This window comes from Bos javanicus, chromosome 2 (genome assembly GCF_032452875.1).
Source record: "Bos javanicus breed banteng chromosome 2, ARS-OSU_banteng_1.0, whole genome shotgun sequence".
Lineage (NCBI taxonomy): Eukaryota > Metazoa > Chordata > Mammalia > Artiodactyla > Bovidae > Bos > Bos javanicus.
In genome coordinates, this window is record NC_083869.1 from 98975616 (window position 1) to 98981496 (window position 5881).

General features: G+C 37.7%; 1 long non-coding RNA gene across 1 annotated transcript; it reads right to left on the minus strand.

Moving 5' to 3' along the window:
• Nucleotides 1–401: 401 nt before the first annotated feature.
• Nucleotides 402–4514, minus strand: LOC133235747 (uncharacterized). Its single transcript, XR_009732635.1, has 3 exons — nucleotides 4375–4514; nucleotides 3910–3966; nucleotides 402–624 (listed from the first exon to the last, which is right to left on the minus strand). It is a non-coding gene; the product is annotated as an uncharacterized LOC133235747 (long non-coding RNA).
• Between the last annotated feature and the right edge of the window lie 1367 nt (nucleotides 4515–5881).

The window sequence follows — 5881 nt, forward strand, 5'->3', positions numbered from 1 at the left end:
TCATGCCACAGAATCTTTGAATCTGAGGTTGGAGACGATGGTTTCTCTCATCTTACATTTATTATCCGAGCAGGAATCCACTCATCATCACCCCTAAAAGAAGCATGGACAACCCCTGCTTCAAAAGCCCACAAAGATAATGACCTCACAGTTTCACAAGATCACTCTCTACTGAAGAGTCTAGACAGCTAGAAAGTTTCATCTTATATTCATCCTAAATCTGGTTACTCACAAGTGATGTGCATCTTTCCCAGTTGTGTTTGTGGAACTACCTAGAATAACTCCACTTTTACTCTCAAGACCTCCAAATATAAGGGTAGTGTAACTGTATAGGAAGAAGAGGCTGAAAGAATATTCCAGAAACCTTTCAAAATAAATAACCTGGAGAAACACTCCAAAACTGTGTCTCAACCAATTCAGTCTTTATAAAGAAGCACATGTTGGGTTTCAATCATATTTACTATTTAAATAAAAGCTGACATTTATTTAAAGCATATAATTTAAATAGCACTATATTTTTTGTTCATCATGCATTTTCCTTAATTTAGCTCACAGCTTCCTTACACAGCTCTGCAGTCTGATGTGAGGCAATCTTGCTTCACAGTTAATATCACTGGAAGAATACTGGTGGAGAGAGAAAGAAGAAATGATATATTTAGTACTATATTTTATTGGATATAGCATCCTATTAGTTACAAGATACACCTTTATTTTATGGGCCACTATGGCTAGGTGAATTATGGTATTTATTAGTTTGAGAAATTAGGAGACTAAACGGATGCTGAAGCAGATAATTTCCTGTGTCCCTGTTCTGTTCTGAGGCTAGGCATGACTGAGGACAGGAGCGGGAACACAAGGTGACTGTTCCTCTCTATATTCGTGTTGTGTGCTTAGTGGCTGAGTTGTGTCCAACTCTTTGTGACCCCAAGGACTGTACAGGCTCCTCTGTCCATGCGGATTCTCCAGGCAAGAATACTGGAGTGGGCTGCCATGCCCTCCTCCAGGGGATCTTCCCAACCCAGGAATTGAACACAGATCTCCCGCACTGCAGGTGGATTCTTTACTGTATGAGTCACCAGAGAAGCCCATACTCGTGTTCAGTTCAGTCAGTTCAGTCATTCAATCACGTCCAATTCTTTGCAACCCCATGGACTATAGCACGCCAGGCTTCCCTGTCCATCACCAACTCCCAGAGTTTACTCAGGCTCATGTCTTTCGAGTCAGTGATGCCATCCAACCATCTCATCCTCTGTCATCCCCTTTTTCTCTTGCCCTCAGTCTTTCCCAGCATCAGAGTCTTTTCCAATGAGCTGGCTCTTCGCATCAGGTGACCAAAATATTGGAGCTTCAGCTTCGGCATCAGTCCCTCCAATGAATATTCAGGATTGATGTCCTTTAGGAATGGCTGGTTTGATCTCCTTGCTGTCCAAAGGGCTCTCAAGAGTCTTCTCCAACACCACATTTCAAAAGCATCACTTTTTCAGTGCTCAGCTTTCTTTATGATTCAACTCTTACATGCATACATGACTACTGGAAAAATCATAGCTTTGACTAGATGGACCTTTGTCCGTAATGTCTCTGCTTTTTAACATGCTGTCTAGGTGCGTCATAGCTTTTCTTCCCAGGAGTAAGTGTCTTTTAATTTCATGGCTGAAGTCACCATCTGCAGTGATTTGGGAGCCCAAGAAAATAAAGTCTGTCACTGTTTCCATTGTTTTCCCATCTATTTGCCATGAAATGATGGGACAAAATGCAATGATCTTTATTTTTTGAATTGAATTTTAAGCCAGCTTTTTCATTTTCCTCTTTTACTCTCATCAAGAGGCTCTTTAGTTTTTCTTCGCTTTCTGCCATAAGGGTGGTGTCATCTGCATATCTGAGATTATTGATATTTCTCCCTGTAATCTTGATTCCAGCTTATGCCAAATACTCAAAGCAAGTATTGAGAATGATTGGAAATGTGTGGTGCGAGTCAACATAAATATGCTTCATATTTTTTTTTTTAAGTAGCATTATTTGAAGGTGGCGAACAGCCTTGTGAGTGGCTTCCCAGGTGGTAACAGTGGTAAAGAACCCACCTGCCAGTGAAAGAGATGTGGATTTGATCCCTGGGCAGAAAAGATCCCTTGAAGGAGGAAATGGCAACCCACTCTAGTATTCTTGCCTGAAAAATCTAATGGACAGAGCAACCCAGTGGGTTACAGTCCATGAGGTCACAAAGAATTGGACATGACAGAGCAACCAAGCATGCAACAACAGCCTAGTGAAGCCCCTCGGATTGACAGTATTTTACAGTAAGATTTTCTGAGCTTCTGACACATAAACATCAAGTGTAGATGTCATTTTTAAATCTTATTCATTGCATGCCATTTTGTGTGAAGACTTTTTCTTTTTCCCCTGATTAGATCTTCTGTAAGTCAATAATGGCATGATGAAGGATGGACTGAGAACTTTGGAGTGGGCTGGAAGAGTCTGGAGATAGAATGAAGTGGTGCAAATAGAAGAACTGGAAATATAATTTGCATTACCTGCCTCTTTACATGCTTCTTTAATATGTTTAATTTAGCAAATTAAAATAGCATTCTCAACTATCTTCACCAAATCACTTAAATTTCCTTTTGTTCATCTGGCTTATTTGCTCAAGAGACTGCAAATAATATTAAAGGCCAATCTGCCATGTAAATGAAAAATCACAATCTTGGGCAAAATCACAGGTTTCCTTTCCATTACTCTTGAAAAGTGTTCACTCTTACCCTCTTTTTAACTTTTCTCTTCTCTTCTTTTTACCTTTTTTAGCCTTTGTATTTATGTAGGACAATAAGGTTTGCCCCTTCTTTTAACATAAAATGTAGGAGGAAGAAAACAAAGCAAAACTCATTCTCTTCTCTTAGATACTGATAAGGAACTCTGTGGATATCAAGACCCTAATATGAATTACTGGCAAAGAATGGTATTTGTAGCTATTGTCAACTTGACACCGAAGTCTGTGTGAAGCGTGATGCATTTCCTTTCCCTAGATATTTAGAGGGTTTGGAGTACTGTTACCCAGTTCTCTATCATCTCTTTACTAACTGCACAAGAAAATAATTTTACTAAATTATGGCCACACAGATGGAAAAATAATTTTTCTAGATTACTGGGAGTGAAATACAACATAAAGAGCCAAGAAAGACTGTAGCATTGACAGAACATTCTTTCTCCTGCTAGAATGTAATACCATCTGGTCCCAATTCTTTTCTCCCATATCTGTGTCTTTCATGACATCTTTACAGCCTCTCTCATCTAAAGAACTATTCTTTGCTCCTGACTTTGAAATGGTCTTTTAGCTGGATTTGACCAAAACACATGATGGAAGAGGAGGCGCTCCACTTCTAAGCAAAGACCTCAAAAGTACTTGTGAACCCTCAATGTCTCAGATAGCCACCTCAAACAGAAGATAAACTCCAGCTTGCCTAGTGGGATATGAGACATCATGTTAAAGCAGAACCCAGAGAGCTGAGAAGGGAATGGCAACCCACTCCAGTATTCTTGCCTGGAAAATTCCATGGACAGAGGAACCTGACAGGCTACAGTCCACAGGGTTGCAAAGAGTTAGACATGACTGAAGGACTACAACTCAAAGAGCTGAAACTAACCTAGACTCTCAGAGCCTGAGAAACTCACCAGCTGACCTGGACATATAATAAACCTGGCTGGTCAAGACCTGTTGAGTCTGATTTTAATTAGTGAGACCTCTCAGCTGATCCATAGATCTGTGAGCTAAAATAAGAGTTTATATCAATAAAGAGGTTTTATTATTGTAAATAAAATGACAGAAGTTTTTTGATAGTAGGATGAGGTATCTAGTTCCTTCCTTGAAGCTAGTTCAAAATTTCTAGAAGTTCCCAAGGGAAATATGCTGTTACTTACATTTTTTTCCCCTACTTCTCCTGCTACTAGTTGTCCAACTTCTTTTTCCTCACTTTACTGAAAGAAAAAAAAAAAAGTTAAAAAAAATCAAGTCTGTGTTTAGAATTCTGAGCTTCTTTTACATTTATTTTCCTACCAAGTAAGGTCCCATGATCTTGGGACATGACTTCTCATTATAGTCATCTGTCAACTTGCTCTAAGGTCCTTGACACACTTCATTCACATGAATAAATAAATGAATGAAAAAGCATAAGACGTTAGGGAAGGAGCTGAATTTTAATATAGTAGCAGTTTATACTCATAGCCTTAATTGTTTTCTCTTAAATTGTAATCTTTGGTCACTTGTATGAGAATCATCCAAGAGAAACCTCTAGAATACATATCCTTAGGTCCTACCCAGACTTATTGCATCAGGAACAGAAGTTGAGCAGAAGTAAATAAATTACATTGTGCTGATATTTTTACCTGTTTGTTGTTTAGTGTTGCTTTCCACTGCTGAAATTATAAAAGTCAGATCAGCAGTCAACTCCTTCATTTCACTGAAAAAGAAGTTTGGTTTGCAGTCAGAGATCCATCAAGAAAAATAAGCCACTCCATGTATTCGAGTCACACAAGTTTATGTTTGGATACAAAATTAGAAAAACATTAAAAATTGCCCAAATGCTATGTGCTAAGGAAACAAAGTTCAGAGAAACTCTTGCTAGCATCTAAGCAATTAATTATTAAAAAGTTAACATGAAGTTTGTTTCAGCTGTTACATCTCACACCAGCTCACATATCTGTCCAGAACTTTCTCTGGAGATGAATGGTCTATTCTTGTCTTTCACTCTCCAGATTTCTTGCAAATGTCTCTCCTTAGCTGATTTTTAAATTGAAACCAGAAGGATAAGGGGATTTTGTGAAATGTATTGATATTTCCCAGCTTCTCCTCTGTGATGCAGACATATCATAGATGAGGCTGGTGATGGGGTTCAGTTGACCAGAGAGAACACAGTACATATCCAATCTTTGAGGTAATGACCCTAAAATTTTAATGGAAAAACACTCTACCTTTTGGTAGAAGGCTGGAGTATCAGTATTATATAAATATTATTTACATTTAAGTTTTGATAATTAAACCAGGTAAAGATAGAGCTGATATTGCTCTCATATGCAACAGGTATCAACAATTCAGCTTTCACAAGTGTCTTGAGCAATTTCTTTCTTTCATTATATGTTTAAAATTTTCTCCTAAAACTTTGGTAAACTTTAGATCTTATTTTCTGATTGGGCACTTTGTTAGATCCTTTCTTCCTGAGTTTCACTGGACAATATGCAGCAGCATTTGACTTTCTCTTATCAAGTTCATGGAAAATATTTCTAATTTTATTTCCACAATTACGGCCTTCTTCTATACCACTTCTGGCAGTAACACTGTTCTTATACTCATGGAACATGATGGAATTGATACTTTTTGTAGAGTCTTCCCAAAATAAGACTAAATGCAACAATACACTAAACATAGAAAACAACAAAATTGACACATGTAATTGTTAATAACATCTGGTGGAGTTGGGTAGATTGCACAGGTTTTTAAACTCCTATTTTCTTGTTAGAGTTGGGCAGTCCAAAGTTCATGAACAAAGGGCAGTCTCTATGTATATATGAATTTCCATCTCAAGCAAAGGTCAGATGTGTTTTGGAGAATGAGAACAGCTTACATGTGTCAAGAATTTTGATTGCATAATTTTATTAATTGCTCACAACAAGTCCATGAGCATTATTCCCATCTTGTGTATGTTGTAGCTGAAAGACAGAGAGGGTGAAAAGTTAATACAAAATCACACAGTTTGTAAAAGAGCCAGAATTTAAATCTACAGCTTCTATGTAGAACTATAAAAAACCGTGAACTTTTTTCTACTTTATCTCTCTGCCTCTGTCATAGAATTTTCCAGCAAATAAAGTCTTCTCTGTTTTGCAAAAAGGAGTATAT